Source organism: Hemiscyllium ocellatum, chromosome 15, assembly GCF_020745735.1.
Source record: "Hemiscyllium ocellatum isolate sHemOce1 chromosome 15, sHemOce1.pat.X.cur, whole genome shotgun sequence".
In the NCBI taxonomy this organism is placed as follows: domain Eukaryota; kingdom Metazoa; phylum Chordata; class Chondrichthyes; order Orectolobiformes; family Hemiscylliidae; genus Hemiscyllium; species Hemiscyllium ocellatum.
The window spans coordinates 40,878,741-40,898,172 of record NC_083415.1 but is presented as its reverse complement, the minus strand read 5'-3'; the positions used below and the strand labels follow the sequence as shown (position 1 = coordinate 40,898,172).

The following is a 19,432-nucleotide window of genomic DNA, read 5'->3' as shown; positions in this document are numbered from 1 at the left end:
AATTTTAGTTGAATATTTTTGGGAAGTAGGAAGATAGAATGGTGGAATACAACATGCCTTAGTCAGAGAGATGTACAGCATGGAAAGAGACCCTTGCTCTACCTCTAATATTTGAATCCTGAAGATGACAAGTGGTCTAAGGCTCACCTTTATAGGACAGGGAGATATGTGATGAAAGATATTATTTTTGGAAGTTGGGTTTTAAATTAGAGGCAGAACATTTTGGTCAGTTCTGAAGAGTTTCTTCCCCTCCTCCCTCCCAAAAGGTCAAAAGTCATTTGGCTAGTGAACTAATATGATTACTAAGAAAGCAAGTGATTACAGTCAAGTGTCTGGTAGAGCCCCTGTAGTATTATTCATATACAAGATGTTTAAACTGTTGAGTTTATGAAAGGCCATGTAAGTAGAACAAAGCCACTAGTTTAGTTGACCTCAGTTCAGAAGAATCGATTGCTTATTCAAAAGAACAGGAATTTGTTTCCTCTTAGTAGCAAAATTAAGTTCCCATGGAAGAAATGATCACCTCAGAAGAGACCTTGGAGTGCAGGCTCACAGTTCCTTGAAAGTGGAGCCGCATGTAGATAGGATAGTAAAAGGCGATTTATGGCATATGCTTTCCTTTATTTATCAGAGCATTGAGTGTAAGACTGGGGAGGTCATGTTGCAGTTGTACAGGACATTGGTTAGGCCACTTTTGGAATACTATGTGCAATTCTGGTCTCCCTGCTATCGGAAGGATGTTGTGAAACTCGAAAAGGTTCAGAAAAGATTCACAAGGATGTTGCCAAGGTTGGAGAATTTGAGCTATAGGGAGAGGTTGAATAGGCTGGGGCTCTTTTCCCTGGAGCAGAGATTGAGAGATGACCACAGAGGTTTATAAAATCGTGAGGGGCATGGATAGTGTAAATAGACACACAGTCTTCTCCCTGGGTGGGGGAGTCCAGAACTATTGGGCATAGTTTTAGGCTGAGAGGGGAAAGGTATAAAAAGGACCTAACTGGCAATGTTTTCAGGCAGAGGATGGGGAGTGTGTGGAATGAGCTGCCAGAGGAAGGAGTGGAGGCTGGCACAATTACAACATTTAAAAGGCATCTGCGGGGAGATCCAAGATGGCGGCGACTCAGCAAGTCTGAGTCTACAGAGCCCTTCCCAAAACCTGGGTAAAGTGGGTTTCCTGCCCCCACCACACTTGCCAAACCACCCAAAAAATTTCTTTAATCTTAATTAGCTGCTGAATATTATATTTAAATAGTCTAATACTGAGTGGATAATGAGTAAATCAAAGGGACCCCGCAGCTCTCAGAAAACAAAGACCCCTCCCCCACCCTCCTCTCCTCCGGCTGCAGCTGATGTAAAAACAGGCCTTGTAGAGATGATTGCTAGATTGGAATCGACACTCGTCAATTTCATCGCAGAATCCAGACAGAGATGGAATGCATTCGAAGAAAAGCTGCAGAAACAGAATCACTCTATGGGAGAATTGCAGGGCCGAGTGGAGGGGGCGGAACTAAAGGCCACGACCTCCGAGGCTGCAGCTCAAACAGCTGCAGAACAGGTGAGAGCTCTGGAGCAGAGAGTCAGGGCCTTTGAAATCTACATGGATGATATTGACAACAGAAATCGGAGAAAGAATATTCGATTGCTGGGCCTTCAAGAACAAGAAGGGAAAGAACAGTTAGTAGTATTTCTGGAGCGATGGCTGCCCCAGCTTTTAAACCTGGGGGCTGAAACTGACCGGGTAAGGGTGGAGTGGGCCTACCGGGTCGCAGTACGCGGATCTGGCCCAAACCAGCGCCCACGCCCGGTCCTGTTCCGGCTGCAGAGTTATAGGGAGAGGCAGATACTCCTGGACGCCTCCAGAAAGCTTGGAAAGGATCCTAAAGCTATGATTCATGAAGGATCCAAGATTATGTTATTTCAGGACTTCTCCCCGGCTTTGGCACGAAGAAGGAAGGCGTTTGATGAGGTGAAGAAATGTTTAAGGGACTTAGATATTCAATACACCTTACGCTACCCAGCAACGTTATGCTTTACCCACGAAGGATCCGAGTATAATTTTAGATCATCGGAAGAGGCCAAGAAACTTTTAGACTCTGTTAAATAAATCGTAAGAGACAATTTATGTTGGCTTGCCTCTCCCACACTCCGTGAGGAGAAATGGATACTTTATTCTACTTTACTTTTGCCTCTGGGAGCGGGGTTGTCTTCCTTGCTATGTTATTATACTTAACTGTAATCTGTTGGAGTTGTAATTTTATAGTTATGTGTGTTTGTACGTGGCATTGATGCTAGCAGATATACTCAGGTATGGGTGGGGAGGGGTGGGGGTGCAGCGCTCACTGTTAACTCTAGCTCGGTATTATATCTAAATCCTATTAAGGAGCGCCTGGGTTGAGGGTGGGACACTGTTTGGGAGAGGATATGGTGGAACGTTGGAAAGGTAGTAAGGCCCCCTGAGAACAAGGGGGAAGATCTCCATTCAAACATGTTTAATTTTTTTTTGTTCTTATTGTTTGGAAATAACTTCCTTTTTATCATACTGTTATGAGTGTATTAGAGAACATTTTCTCTTATTTGAAGGATGTAAGCGACTCAACTATACACTCTGGATGATTGTGGATTAGTTGAATTTTGATGATTATATATTTAAGATCTATTTTTATATTAATGTTTGTGCTTGAAAATTCTGCTTATTTTTGTAAATTTGTCAAAATGTTAAATTCCCAATAAAAATATCTATAAAAAAAAAGGCATCTGCATGGGTATATGAATAGGAAGGGTTTAAGAGGGACATGGGCCAAGTGCTAGCAAATGGGACTCAATTAGGTTAGGATATCTGGCCGGCATGGACAAGTTGGACTGAAGGGGCGGTTTCCGCGCTGTACATCTTTATGACTAAGACTAAGATCCCTTCTTTGGGATCTCTAATTCAAGCTCTCCTGGCTTGGAAGTCTTGAAATTGTTAGAATTAAGAAAGCTTTTCAGGATTGAGAGAAAGTCAAAACAAAAGAGTTTCTTTTCTGTGGTGGAAACAAAATCCTTAGGTGGTGAGCTGGGAGCAAAATTTGTTCCTCATGGTTAATGTTGGGAGACTCTCTGTTGTGTAACACTTAAGACCTTTCTGTCCAAAATAAAGAGCATTTTCTGTGCGCACGCTTAAGACACATCCTTAAGTGCTTTGCCAGTCATCAGCACATTACAATCTGTTAAATGTCCCGCATGTTCTCTGTCCAATATTTTGGCCAAACAGATAGAATCACCTGTCACTTGCTTCGTAATATTGGTCCATTTCCCAATCTGCTCTTCAGCTTTGAGCGGCTCACTGATCTTATCTTATAACCCATTTCCCACTTCCTGCACTCAACTTTTATAAGATTACTTCTATATAAATGGATCCATTGACAGAATCTGCAACCTGATCCAATTCCTCCAACTGGAGGTCACAACAAGACATGTACTAGAAAAAGCCTGATCTTAGTACATTAGAAGTCTGCAAATCCATGGCAAAGATTAAGTCTTTTCATTTTAAGATGCAATTAGCAAATATTTCATTGCAGTTGAATTACAAGTGACTACATTCATTATTGGTGAGTAAAGGCATCAATGATACAATTGTACATAAATTGTGTGTTACCCCCAATTAGTTACTTAAATAACAAACGCTGTTAAAGCTGTCAGTAAAATTACTAAGACAATTATATTAATAATTCAGAGGCTTGGATGAATGACCAAGAGAAGAACTGTAAATCTCATGAGCAACTAAATTGAATTCACATTCTCAAAGGAAATAACAACCTGGTTTAACTGAAAAAAGTGACAATTTTCTTTGTAGAAAAGTAATAGCTACTTGAAAAAAGTACTGACAAAATGAACCCATCAGTAACTCAAGCCCCACAACAAGTGATTTGGATGTGAACATACGAGGTGTGGTTAGTAAGTTTGCAGATGACACCAAAATTGGAGATGACCTCAGTGCAATGGGCCAAAGAGTGGCAGATGGAGTTTAACTTAAATGAGGTGCTACATTTTGAAAAGGCAAACTAGGGCAGAATTATACTTAACGATAAGGCTCTGGGGAGTGGTGTTGAACAAAGAGACCTTGGAGTGCAGGTTCACAGTTCCTCAAAGTTGTCTCGAGGAATTAAGGGCTACGGGGAGAAGGCTGGTAAGTGGAGTTAAATGCCCATCAGCCATGATTGAATGGCAAAGTGGACTCGATGGGCCGAATGGCCTTACTTCCACTCCTATGTCTTATGGTCTTAAAAGTGGAGTGGCAGATAGACAGGATAATGAAGAGGGCGTTTGGCATGCTCGCCTTTATTGGTCAGTACACTGAGTATCAGAATTGGAAGCTGTACATAAGAGGGATATTGTGAAACTTGAAAAGGGGTCTGAAATATTTACAAGGATGATGCCAGGGTTGAAGGGTTTGAGCTATTGGGAGAGGCCGAATAGGCTGGGCCTGTTTTCCGAGGTACACAGAGACTGAGGGGTGACCTTAGGAGGTTTATAAAATCTGAGGGATGTGGATAGGGTCAATAGGCAAGGTATTTTCCTTGGGGTGGGGGAGTCCAGAGCTAGAAGGAAAGGTTGAAGGTGAGAGGGGAAAATTTTTAAAAGGGATCTAAGGGGCAATACAGAGAGTGATACGTGTATGGAATGAGCTGCCAGAGGAAGTGATTGAAACTGGCACAATTACAACATTTAAAAGGCATCTGGATGGGTATATGAATGGAAGGGTTTAAAAGGGATATGGGCCAACTGCTGGCAAATGGGACTAGATTAACTGAGGATATCTGGTTGGCCTACACAAGTTGGGCTGAAGGATGTTTCCATGCTGTGTATCACAATGACTATGAACATGATTAATTCTCAGCTGTCATCTTCCTGAGGAGCCTTTATTTTCCCAAACCATTATGAAACATATCACACTGGTGCCACTACATTGTGTGTTAATAAGCCAAGTGAGTAAATACAAAAATTGATAGAACAAATCAACAAAGTATGACTTATATCATCCCCCCACCCCGGCAATTTGAAAGCTTGCTATTTAAAGATCAACTGAATTTGAAAATCAAGAGAGAAAAGTTGAATATTCCTACTGAACCCAAACCAATACCTCATTGGTGGTAATATACAGCAAATAGGAATTTTTAAATAATGAAAATAGGAGAGTACAAGCGTGAATGATTCTGAACATTTGCTATTATTGCTTATCTTGAGCGCTCAACTGAAAATTTAATCCATGTATTTCCTGCTTCTTGCCCCTCCCTCAGAATAACTTTAGTATTATACATTTGTATTTTGCAGTGAGAATTGAATCCACTGAAAATATTAACTTCATTTGCCTCAAAGAGTGTAAAACAGTGCAGCTGAGAATATTCTCCAGTTTGCACCAGATTAGGAGTATATGTCCAGCCAGTATAGATCAATAAATACTATTGATCCTGCACAAGAGGATTTAGAGACTGCCTTTAAAAGGAAACAGCCAACTGCAACTTTTACCAGTTTTGCTGGTAAGACATACAAATCAAAGCACTAAACTTCAGTCTACAGTTTGGGTGGTTAACCTCAACCCTAAGTAAAAACAATGACTGCAGATGCTGGAAACCAGATTCTGGATTAGTGGTGCTGGAAGAGCACAGCAGTTCAGGCAGCATCTGAAGAGCAGTAAAATCGATGTTTAGGGCAAAAGCCCTTCATCAGGAATACAGGCAGGAGAGCCTGAAGGGTGGAGAGATATGCCCGAAACATCGATTTTACTGCTCCTTGGATGCTGCCTGAACTGCTGTGCTCTTCCAGCACCACTAATCCAGAATCTCGACCCTAAGAGGCCACTTAGGACTTATTTGGTTCACTTTGGAGCTAAATAGTTGCATTCAATTCCTACTCCGAGGACATGATTTAAATTGATAAGCGTACTGAGACGTGACAAACCATTGAAAGAGCCATCTCTTATTTGAAACAGAATGCAAGTACAAGCACAAAGTCCATAAACAAGCATATTAGTGCTCTCAAAAATCACCTATATGGGGAGGTGGTGGAAGGAGAAGGGATGAAAATAAAAGTTACAACTTCGTCACTATGCTCACAAAAAAAGAGTAAAAAGAATGCTTGCTTCATATTGTACAACTTTGACAGTGAAGTGCAATGCAAGACCCTCCATCAACGGATACCATCTGTCTGTAGAGAATTTATATTCATGAAGGAAACTAATATCAAAAACCAGGGAGGCAAGTTTCATGAGGGTTCTGCTGTTTTGTTCAGACTTTGAGTTGGGAACATTAGAGATTCCAGGAAAATGGAACAAGTTATTTCTCCAAAGTTTTAAAAATGAATACATTTCATGACTTTCAATCATGCATGCATCACTTGAACAAATTACAGGTTCGTGTGTTCAATGTACATTTTGATATCTGTTTTTAAAGGGAGCCTGGTAAGTTTCTATAAGTTAGTATTGCTCTTCATATGTTTGCAATCTAATATTTTCTTCAATTTCTACAAAGACAAAAAAAAAAATCGATTGCCTCAAGGATCAGTTGAAATATTGGTCATATATATCAAATTCAAATTAAGACCTATTGCCTAGTTCATTTTCTAACCTATTGCTGAAACTCTCCGTCAATTGCTTCACTTAAATTCTGCTAACTCCAGTCCTCTAACGTTGCATTATTTCCTTCCTGTTCCCAGTGTTCCACTGCAGTCAAACAGATTATGTTCCCATTGCAAATGAACAGTTTCTTTCTCAATCTGTAGTGCAGAATTGTAACATTTCACATTGTCATACATAAACGACATGCATTGGGTCATATCCAATTGGGGAGCACAATAAGTACATTAAAAGTAATTGACTAGAATGTATCAAATGACATGATGTCTTGTTGTCCTGCTGATAGGTGGAAGGGCCATTGGCCTTCTACAGCTGCCTTCAGCCTCTGTTAGATGCCTCTAATGTTGAGGTTTGAGATAGAAAAAGAAACTTGCATACTGGGGTGCCCCTGAAGCAAAACAAAAAGGTTTTTCTTTCCAATTACTTCCAAGGCCAGACACAATACCTCATTAATTGGTGGGTATGGAGGGGAGTTGGGGAAGGAAGACACCTTCTATTACATACTCAAAACCATGGCGCAGCCACTGCTACCAGGGTAAGGGGTCATAGAGAAGGCCAGCGAAAGCGCCCTTGATTGGCATAATTGCCCACCTACTTCCACTTGGCACATGGCTGTGCTGCTCAGGTTCCTGCTGTTGCTAATGCTTAGTGGCAGCAGAATGATAATGTGCTCCTCCTGAATACTATTGTAAAAGGCCTTCCATAAAGATTCCAGAGCTGGTAAATACCAGCCCCATGTCTCTAAAGCAGATTGAAAGCATTTTGGTAAGTGGAGACTTGCATGCGCAAAAGTTTGCTGAAATGCAATTGGTTTTCTGCCAACTCAATAGCCATGACGAGCTGTAGTGCCACTATTGCTCATATCTTTCTTACCATGTTATCACTCCTGAAGTGAGTGGCAATTACTGCCCATGCTTTGTACAAACTTGTCAGAAACTAGCCTACATGATAGCAGGATTAGTAAGGGCTCCAGAAAGGTTCTTCAGTCATTATACTTGATCCTAAAAAGTCTAGTGACTTGAATATTTTCCAACAGAGGCAATATAGAGGCACCTTTGTTGCATGTATCTGGGAACACAATGAAATGACTCTACCCTTGGCATTTGAGATGAAGTTCCCACCCTCAGCTGTAGGCTGCTGAAAGTCTGATTTCTGAAGTCATAGGGTTGAAGAGGACAGGCTAATTGAGAGCACAAAAAACTTGGCAAAAGAAATAAAATATGGAAAGGTGTGAGGATATGCACTTTCGCAAGAAGAACTGAAGAGCTGAATATTTAAATGGACAGCAACTGCAGGAAGTTGGAGACACAATTGGGATCTTGTGCATGAATCACAAAAATGCTAGCATCCAAGTTGAGAGGGTAATAGAGCAGGTAAATGGAATGTAAGCCTTTATTTCAAAGGGAATAGAGAATGAAAATTGGGATGCCTTACTAAAGCTATAAAAAGGTAAGGTCACCATACCTGAGGTGAGGGGCTAGGTTGAGAAGACAGGACCCAAGGTCAGCTTTTTGGAATCAAACCTGCAACGGTTTGCTTCATTCTGCATCATAAACCAGCCATCCACGCTAACTACCCCAGTAACAAAACAATACAATGCACTACGACTGCAATTGGAACGTAATTCTGGCCCCCTTATCCAAGGAAAAATATATTGATATCAGAGGCAGTTCAAAGAAGGTTCACTAGTTTGATCCCAGGTATGGAGCACTTTGCTCGTGGAGGAATGGTTGAGTAGTATGGTCTTGTACTCACTGGAGTTGGAAAAATGAGATGAGATCTCATTGAAAGTAAAAGTCAGAGGGCTTGACAGGGTAGACATAGATAGAGATTGTCTCCTCTTATGGGAGAGTCTAGAATCAGAGAGCATAATCTCAAAAGGACTCAGCCACTCGAGATAAAAACAGTTTTATTTTCTTTTCAGAGGATGGTGAATCTGAAATTCTTCACCAGAGAGGCCTATTAAGGCTGGATTGTAAGTATATTGAAGGCAGAGATAGACCGACTTTTTTTTTTAAACAATTGGTAAGGGAATCATGGGAAAAGGAGAGTCAAGTTAGAGTCATCAAACTAGCCATGATTTCATTGAATGAAGAAGTGGACTCAACAGATTGAATGGCCTACTTTTGCACCTACATCTTATGGTCTTCGCGTATTTGGGAGTACAGTAGTTCCTTTGGCCTAATTGATTGGGCTCAGTTACAATGTTATGTAAATGCTGTGAAAGAGATCCATTTTCTTTGAAACATTGCTGATTACTGTTCAGAAGCAGGAGCCCTGGCTGATATCTTGCACTGAAAATGGAGACTATTAATAGAGAACAACAACAACATTGTCAGAGATAACTCCAAAATATTAGATTTAAATATTTTTAAGTATATGATGAAAGGACTAGACTGTGTACAAAAGGGATAGATATTAGCCTCTTTCAGAAACTTGCCTGGTCACTTAAGCATTTGCAAAATATACCATTGAGTGAGGCAAACATCCACAAATTTGTTCCAGCAATGCATGTTCGCCAGTGATTAACGAAATCTATTAGTGTGAATTGTTAATGCAGATGTTTACTGCAGAACACATTTGCTCCTTGAGACACTGAAATGAAAGATAGCTGTCAGGGATGTGACACGTAGTGTTGGAAAAATGAGTTTTACAGAATACCTGTGCTCTTCATTCTAGAAGGGAAGAGGATGAGGAGATTTTGAGGGCATTTAAACTGTAGAAATAAATAATGTGTACTAGTACATGTGAAAAAGAAGCTACAAAATAGCATAAGACAAATTCAGAACTGCGGTCAGTATATAAAAAAAATATAAAAAAAGAGAGGGTGATCAACATGTGAAGTGATCATCCTGGAAAGACAGTGGAAACAAAATCTCAAGACTCAGTAGACATTATGATTCGAGAAAAGAAAGGATGGAGAAGAACTTCTATGGAAAGAATAGAACTCAGTCTGGATGCAAGCTAGTTGGACAAACAGAAAATTAAGACACCTTTTATGGTGGGTAGGGTTTATTAACTACTCAATTTCAGTTTTGTTTTTCAAAGATTCTCATTAATGCAGTTTTCCACTAATCCCATAGGATAGGGGGCTTCCAGTTGGTCTTTGAGATATATTTTTGAAATCAACCTGTTCAGGGATGTTTTTACAAGCCTCTGCAGCATATAAAACTTGAACTCAGACCTTCTGCCCCAGAGGCAAAGACACAATCACCACAGCACAAGAGCCCCTACTACTCAGTTTTACAGTTTCAAATACACTAGAACTCTCACCTGTCACCCCCTTCTTTAAAAAAAAATCCAAACTGTGCTTACACATGCCTGAACAGCCCCACCACCATGTCACTCTCTTTATATCTGGACAAGTGAATCAATTAGCTTAAATAACCTAATTACTTGCTACACTAACAATAGATACACCAAATACCTAGCTTCATCAGTGTTTAATTTTCAAGTATAAATCCAACTGCAGTTCAAAGGCTCACTTCTCAAATTGTGTGTGTGTGTGTGTAAGAGACCAGAGAGTGATCCTGAGATGCTCTTGATGAACCAAACAGCAGAGGATTTCAACTCACCTTTGCTTTATCTCCAAGTGCTGATTGGTGGGAATAGTTTGGATGAGCAAGCTACAAAAGTAGGAGGTTGGCCAAGACAGCATGGGAAATGTTGAGACCAGAAATAACAAAAGTAATGGATGAGAATGTTTTAGGGGGTAAGCTGGGTGGGAGAAACGATGTTTGAAGTGGAAACAGGGTATTTTAGTAATGGCAACGTACAAATAATGCCACATTATGAAATACGTAGTCTACATGTGAAAAAGCTTGAATTTTCAAGATATTTGAGATTCACAATAAAATGGGCAGCCACATTGCATGATGGGGATACACCATAAAAAAACAATGATCCTGTCGATGGTTGCATCAAGAATCTTAAGACAGCACAGAGTAGGAACGATACACTTTGAACCAGCCTGTTGCTGATTGTGACATATTTCCAGTCCTGAAATATCACATCCACAGCAGTCTCTTTCTCCACTGATCTTAAAAAAAAACAAAGCCTGTTCCCCTGCTTGAGGTAAATCTAAATGAGCTGCGTGCAATGAGTTCCCCATGGTATCTCCCTTCAATTTGCAAATTGCACCATAAAGAACATCAACATTTAACTTCTCAAAAATCAAGTATTGTATATCAAGGTCAGTTCTCATCAAGGGCATATTAATGACATCATCACAAAGCAGCAGGGTACAGAATTTAATTGGAACAAAACTAACTGATACTGACAGTTTAAATAAAAACAACAAATCTGAATTTATACACTGGTCACTGATAATGAATCACTTCTAAAGAGTCAATACCATTGAAGGAAACAAGGTGTTTAATTTGCAGACTGGTAGAGCTCAAGGACAGCAATGCTCAGATCATCTGTTTTAGAATTGAGGTTGTTTAGGGGCAGATATTGCCAAGGCCAGACAGAGAACTTCCTAACCCTTCATGTAATACCATGGGACGTGTTTTTTTTTTAAAATGATCCACCTGAGAGAGCAAGATAGGTCTTTCCGATTTCATTTAAAATCGGAATGCTCAGATGCTCAAGCCTTTATAGGGAGTTTCTAACCCCCACAGGAACCTGGGGGGAATTAAGACATTGCCAAGATTGAGTGTTTGGAGATTTTTCTGACAAAAACTTAAATTTAATTTTGCAATAAATTAATTGATTTAACATCTAAACTGTAGCGAGGAATGTTCCACAGTCATAAACATCAGTTCCAGAACTGCTGTGGTGTTTTCCCTTCACATTGCCAATTTTAGTTATCTTCACATGGACTGACCTAATTTCAAGCTCAATAAATATGGCAAGTTCAAGTTTTCTTTAAACTCAGAGATAAAAGACTGATTAGAGGCAGTATGGAAACTGAGCCACTGCTGGCATTATTGGCTACTGCATGTGTCCCATGAGCATCTTCCTGGTTGACGTTAAAGTAGATCTGCTTCTGTTCCTTATTCAGATATTTTGCTTTCTGGGCTACACCAGACGACTATTCGTGCAATCTGCCAACTTAGCAAAAAAAGGTTTGAAGAAAATGCCACTTTCTGGATGTATCGATCTTCAGAACATCCATCTAAGTGCCGTGGATTAAATTAACAAAAAGTGTGGATTGGAAAAACCCAGCCGGTCAGGCAGCATCCAGGAACAGGAGAGTTGACATTTCAAGCATAAGCCCTTTATCAGGAATGCTACGTTATGCAGAACATTGGCATATTATAGATCCATTCCTCATTGACAAAAACAGGCTTGTGCCTGCAATTTCCACATGACATTCCATCATTTTCTCAATGATGATATACTATAAAAAGGTTCCCTTGTGTAACTCAGATGGGCACCAATTTGAATACCCCCACAATGTGCAAGGTACTTTTGGATAGAGAGCATCAATAATTCACAGTTCTCCAGTATTTTAATGCATGATTGACTATTTTAACACGGTAGTAGATGGCAAGATTACTAAGCAGGAGGGAGAAAGGCCCAAATGTTAGGAGCAGACAAAAGTCCAAAGTGGTTTACAAGGTAGCTTTCTAAGATTGAGATGAAGTTGGATTTGAATTTGAAATCTGATCCTCTGGGAGATGAGAAACAGACACATTGGAAACAAGGTTAACAGAGGGGTAAAGCAGGGCATCACTGCATAATGTAAATACTGACCGAAGTCACTAAAAGATAGTGCACAAATGAAGAAAAGGAAAGTGCAAGGAAATCCTGGTGTATACTATCGATGACAATGCAAACACATGTGCAGAAGTCATTAGAAGTGATGTAATATCTAAAACAAAGCGTAGGAACAGAATAAAGAAAAAGGAGTGGCAGAAAGATGGATCGTGAACAAGCGCAAGTAATTGAAAGCATTAAAAGACAGAAACTCAAGAGTACTACAGGATGCCTTCAGTGACTGTGTCAAGTGCAGAATCAGACTGCATGTCAGGTACCTGTAAGAGAATTTTAGGCCAAGTCACTCACTTGGAAACTGACAGGAATGACAGGATGCTATTTGATTTGTCATTCTGTCCAATTATCATTGAAGTTATGGGGGAACAGTGAATGTCTGCAATGCATAGAACAGGCAATGAATCCCATCCTACCAGGCTTCATCAGATGGGTTAGATCAAGATGACCTGTTTAATGTTGTAGAACATAGCTTTCAAAACTAAAACCTGCAGCCAAGGGGATCTTTGGGCCCTCATATTCTCTATTTTTCATCAGCAGCAAGTACCAGTATCTCAATATAAATAGGACCAAAAACATGCGAAGACAACAGCTATCTCCTTAATAGCAATGGGGTTTTCATTTGGTCCAATAACCCTCATGCTGGAGCTTCCAGCCACTCAGAGCTGCTGGTCACCAGAAGCTGCCAGCTCCATTCTGACAGTGGAAATCGATGATAGCACAACATCCACCTGCGGCCTAATAGTAGCACTGGATCCCACAGGTCACAGCTCAATGATGGCAGGAAGGGAACCACAGAGTGGGTGTCAAGGGAGGTCAAAAGATGACCCTCAGCAGGGACCGCTTCTCCCCCCCCCCTTGCCCCAAGTCAGGTCCTTGATCAGGCACCAAGCACCTGTGAACATGTGACCCCAGCCTCCCTTTTCATAGAAGCAACCTGGCACAACCTTGTCGTGTTCTCTGCCTGCCCATGTTGACACCAATAACGGCAACATGAAGCCCTTAAAGAGGTATTATTTGAACAATGGAGGGTTTCATTTGTCACAATAATGGGATGGCCATCAATGAGCATCCCGTCCTTGCCTAACTGGGGTACACCGTTCCCAGTCAAACTCTACCTCAAACTTAACATTTCACTTACCTATCTTTCTGTTGCAGATTTGATGTGGAATTCTTTTAAACAACATTTTATGAACATTCCAGTTTACTCAGAGAGGTACAGAGAACTCTAGCTGCTAGTCTAGCTCCCAGTTCTTTATTTAAAAAAAAAACATTGAATGCATTTGTGGAAATTGGAGTTAAACCCAAAACACTTTTCCACCTTCATCCAACCAGTTCCAAAACGACTCTTGAAATTGTTCATCATTCGCTCTCCTTTTGGCTGTACAGATGTGAATGGGGGTAATACCAAAGTTATCACACGAATTACTTTAATGGTGTTAGACTAGTTGTTTATCTATGTTTGCACCCATTTCCTTCATTTCTTCCTACACGACAATTTAACAGCAAATCGAAACGTTAACTTCATTTCTCTGTCCACAGTCCTGAGTTACTCTTTCAGATTTTCAGTTTTTGCTCTTATTAAGAGTATGATTTATTAACAAATCCAGTGGTGAACATACGGAAGTAGGAGAGGACCGGATAACAGCAAGCATCACATCAGACAGGACACTTATTGTCATTGGCCACAGTCCACTAAGGACCCCACAGTCATCTCACTGCATTAAAAAGAGGAAACCTACAATTGGCGCAAATTAGACAAATGTAGGTCAGAGGTCTCGCAATTCGGGAGAGGAGGAGAATCCTCGAGATCTCCAGAAATACCGCAGAATACCCCGACCCGGACACAAAGCCCCCGTGTGTGTTATTTCACTTCAGGGAAATGATCCACTCTTTCTTTATGACAATGTTAAAGTCAGGCGAGATAACGCCCTTTAAAACTCGCCAGTTCCTCAATTCTCGCCGTTCTCTCGCTTCACCCACCACCCCGCCCCAAATAGCGCACCACCGACACAAATGTTTTTCTCTTTAAACTTAAGAAATGGTCGGCCGACCATCCGATAGAAAGAGGACATAGCCCTCGGTGCAGTTGTACCCCACAGCCTGATACATCGGGTCACTTACCGGGTGCTCTAAACATCAAATCGGAATATTATAAAATTAAAACTTACATTCGCACCTTCAGACCACTGTGCTTAACTGACCACCTTCCTCTAAATAAGCTTACACAACAATTCCACACAGCTTCAGCAAAAGTTTCAATTAAAACCAAACACGTACCTTAATTATTTTATTCTTGGGAATCACTTTATCAACTCTCAGCAAAAAAATCTTCCAGAGAAAATAAAATGGTTGGATGCTTTTTTTTGCCTTGATCACCACACAGCAACGTAAAGTTCCATAGTTACTCTCAGCTGGAGATTTCCAATAGTTGCCTGGTCACTTCGTACATTTCGTGACCTATTTCCTGGTATGTGGTTGAGCTTGTGAAGCAGTTTACTCGGCTTGACTAGTGACCCCACCCCTAGAGTTGCTAATTGGTGCTGAGGGAAGCAATACTCATTCAGGAGGCGGTGTTTCGGACACAGTCAAGTTGCAGAGCTTCAGTTTAAACCTCCACTGCCAACCCTATGATTGGGAACAGAAATATATCCCATTTAAGGCAAGTGACGAAAATCTACTCAGCGATTAAAACGATCAGTAGGTATACTTTGAATAAACTCTTACGGTCGTTTTACGCCCTGGGTACATGTTTCTCGCTCAATTAATCATCAATTTTTTTCCCCCTATTGTAATTTGGTGGGTCAATGATCTTTAAGAAGACTCCTCTCGTGAGAGTGATTCTGAGACTTCTTCACCTCATTTATGTAAATAGGGAAAAATTTTCCAGGTACACCTTGTGTTGTTGGAATTATCTACAATGTTATATGGGTCTGCTGCAGTACCTTAAGGTGTTAGACAATTTATGACGCTACACGTTCGTGTTTGGTGGCTATCTGCCCACATCCGACGGCTATAAATACACCACGAACCTAGTCGATAGGACACCATCTCCTGATGGCATTTAAAACCTCCAGTAATTGGCTCTTACTTTGATGCAGGAAAAAGCTGATCCAGAAGTAACTGGTGTTATTCTATCTCTAATTGGAAGAAATTGTTTTTAAAGTTATGATATGGCAGGTCAGCCAGCCAAGTGGAGGGTAAATCGTGCGGTATGTGGGAGTTCATGGACATATGCATTCTACATCTGCAAAAAGCATCACTGACTACAAAAACTTGAGCATCGGCTTGAATCACTGGTGTGTGTGCTTGAGACAGAGAACAACATGGATAACCTGTTTAAAGAAGTAATCACACTGCAGTCTATGCAGATTAAGGCAGAGAGGAAATGAATGACTGCAAAGCAATCTATGAGAACCAGGTAAAATCACCAAAGTCCCGGAGAACCATAGGGCAACTTTAATTTGAGAGAGTGATGACGTGGTGGTTTAACCTGAGAGTCAAGTGAGGGACAAGGTCAAGAAGTTGGGACCTTCATGGTGACCTCAGCCTGTACAGAAATTGAACCCATGCTATTGGCATACCCTGCATTACAAACCAGCTGTCCAACCAACCTCACTAACTGACCCCTGTATTCAGTTAGACTCTCCAGAAGTCTCCAGAGTTAATCCTGATTGAAAATCAATTTTCCACTTTTGAAACTGGTGAGAGTGATTGTTCTTCAGGGCAAGTGCAGCCAGAGCCATATTTGTAGCACTCGGGATGGGACCATTCGCCACAGAAGATTCACCGTTGCCGATTAGCCACTGCCCTCTGACCACCAAGGACGCTTAGCCACCACTCATTGGTCACTGAAGATGATTCACCACTGCAAATGTAGTATGTAGTTGTATAAAGGGGACTGAGAAGTATGAAAGAACAGGTGTGAGGGAAAACAATCAGTACATATATATATTTCCGGTGGCAAATAGTCTCCAGAGGTCAAATGACCCCAGTGGAGAAATGCTGGTGGAGAACTGGCAATGGCTAATCATCAGCGACGAATCTGCCATGTCAAATCGTCATCAACCCTGTAGCACCACCAGTATTGTAGAGGAGGACAAAGAGTGGAGGACCAACAATGATAGAGGATTCCATAGTCAGGGGATCAGACAAGCATTTTTGTGTCATTAAACATGACCTCAGAATGGTGTATTTCCCTGGTGCTAGGGCAAAACGTGTCACAGAGCAGTTAAATGGCATACTTTTAGAAAGCATCCAAAGAACAGGAAATTCGATGTTTCTGGCCAGAGTCCTTCGTCAAGGCTCTGGCCCGAAACGTCAAATTTCCTGTTCCTTGGATGCTGCCTAACCTGCTGTGCTTTAACCAGCAACACATTTTCAGCTCTGATCTCCAGCATCTGCAGACCTCACTTTTTACTCGATACTTTTAGAAAGGGTGAACATCCAGAGGCTGTGGTTCTCATTGATAGCAATATCATTGGTAGGAAGAATAATGAGGTTCTAAAGCAGATTTTAGAGAATTTGGAAGATAATTAACAAACAGGACCTCTAGCAGGAATCCCTGTATTACTCACAAGGCTATGACTAGTCTATATAAGAGTAAGTTTTCACTTGCCACTTTTTTAATTTTCTGTTACCAGCATTATTTCATTTTGATTTGAGCTACCCTTCAGATTCTCATCCCTCTGACAAGTTTGTTTAAGCCTTCACATCAGCGAATCTCCCAGTTTTATTCTTAATACTGTCAGTGAATAGTATAGCTAACAACCATGTTGCAACACCTACAGTTGCAAGGGTGAGAAAAAGGATTCAACCTCAGACTGTTCAACAGAATATCCTGACTATTACCTAAATTTATCGAGGGAATAAAACGTTTAAGTGTTTGCAAAGAATTTTGCACTTTTGACCAAGCAACAGGTTAATAAACAAGAATTATATCAACATATCTGAACCTAAAATTTAAATGACTAAAGCTTTGTAGTCTGCCAAACCTTCACTTTGCAGATATATTTGCAACATTTACAGAAATATCTATAAGTACCATTCAACTTCCTTTTTTCATATGTGGGGTGAAGCACGATGAACTGTAATTGCAATTTGAGTTGCAGCTGATTTCGACCTGAGGGGTTGTTCAGATGCAGCTTTTCCTGGCAGAAGCTGATTGGTCTGTGGACTAGTGACCAGCTATTAATGACAGAGAATCTTTTGATTGCCAACAGCTGTGTAATTGTTTCCTTGGTAACTGAACAGGCTGAAACTAGTAACAAGTTCTAGACAGCAAATGGAAAGTGTTCAGTTCTTCCCCAGGCTCAGGAGCAATTTTGCTGTTCTGTGTGGTCAAAATGCATTATAAACTTGAAGAAAACCATTTTGTTTTTCCTGGAATAATTATTATGTACTGTGACTTTCAACTGATAAATCAGATTTTTTTTTTAAGAAGTGCACAAGGTACTTTGTGTCTCTCACCAACTAGTGGAAGAGCCCAGAGAAAGATAATTGAACTAACAAGCTGACCATGAGAAAAGTCATAAAAGTCACCTCACTGAAAGAACCTGGGAACAAAGATTACTGAACTGTCATTTTTGGTGCATGACCTATGTCCACAATTTATTTTATTCTATTTGTTTGTCTGTGTGATTTTAAGGGAATTGCAGTTCCAATTCTCAATCTTTTATGACAATGTTTATAATTGTTTATCTTAAGCTAGAGTCTATTTACTTGTAATAAATAGTCATTCTAGTTAAGTACTGAAACCTGGTCCATGCTTTCAATTAATCTGGGACTGTAAGTCAGGTACATTTTGGAAATTTGCATACTTTTTAAAATCTTTGACTTTTGTGTCAACTTGGAAGAGCAGGCCTTGATTTCCAGCATACAAGGAGAGAGTGAGGACTGCAGATGCTGGAGATCAGAGCTGAAAAATGTGTTGCTGGAAAAGCGCAATTCCTGAAGGGCTTATGCCCGAAACATCGATTCTCCTGCTCCTTGGATGCTGCCTGACCTGCTGCGCTTTTCCAGCAACACAGTTTCCAGCATGCAACCCTAGTGAGGGATAACCACAGATTTTTGTTTATTTCTCCATTCAGACTGGAATTTGTCCAATCAGAGATATTAATACTGGACATCATCAACAAAGTTATTGATGAAATATCAGTCTCTGAAAGTCAAAGACTGTTTATCATTAAACGTTGTGAGTGCTCAAATTGAATGGCCTGCTTGTTGCACTTTCCCACATCAAACAGGCCAAACATACATTCTGCATCTACAAGCTAGACTGATTCTTAACTACTCTTGGTTTTAATCTCATAAATATACATTAAGAAGAAAGAAATCCAGTACCGTGATACATCATAAACAAAATGCTTTATTTTGACACACAGACATATATACTGAGAATTGGAATATACTTACAGAACACAATGATTCACGGTGATGAACACTTATGTGATGACCAATGGGGATTTTGACTTCTATCTCCCTGGCAGAGTCCTAACTAACATACATAACCAGTTACAAAATACAACAGCTACTCCAATAAGAACAAGTAAACCAACAACTAATTGCCTGAATACAATGCTGTTAATGTAGGAAAATGTCCAAAGATACTTCTGATAAGCAGCTTAACCAGACAAAAATTGGGAGGTGTAAATGTTGAGTCAAAGAGGTTGGGTGTTAGGAGAATCTTAAAGGAGGAGAGAGTCTATTTAATAGAAGAATTCTAGAGTTAGCTCACAGGTCACCTAAAACCAAAATGAGAAGCAATAGAGAACTTTGGAAAGCTTATGAGAAATGAGACAACAGGTGACAAGAGATAAATGGTGGTAATGAGAAGAGGGATCAGAAACATAGGAATGTGACAGAAAATGAACATGTTCAATTAGGATTGAAAATATTCACACCTTCATTATTTTCTTGTTGTCCCATCTCATTTAGGTTTGCAGTATCGTTAAAGTTTCTTGGGTGCAGAAGGTATAAAGTAAATAACTTGTAGTAGTCTTTGCAGTAACCTCGGGTTTATTGCATGGCCACACACATGTGTACCTTGGAGCAAGCACTGGCTGTAACTAGCATGGGTCGAACAGTTCTCCATAAAAACTAATG

General features: G+C 40.4%; 1 protein-coding gene across 2 annotated transcripts in view; it reads right to left on the bottom strand.

Annotated features, from left to right (window-relative positions):
* The window catches only part of LOC132822957 (tyrosine-protein kinase HCK-like), a 93,405-nt gene extending 78,565 nt beyond the window's left edge, over positions 1-14,840 (bottom strand). The window contains exon 1 of one of the 2 annotated variants that reach the window (XM_060836403.1): positions 14,609-14,840. The gene's annotated coding sequence lies outside the window, so the exon portion shown is untranslated. The remainder of the gene's footprint in view (positions 1-14,608) is intronic. The other variant, XM_060836401.1, reaches the window with a different exon arrangement.
* Between the last annotated feature and the right edge of the window lie 4,592 nt (positions 14,841-19,432).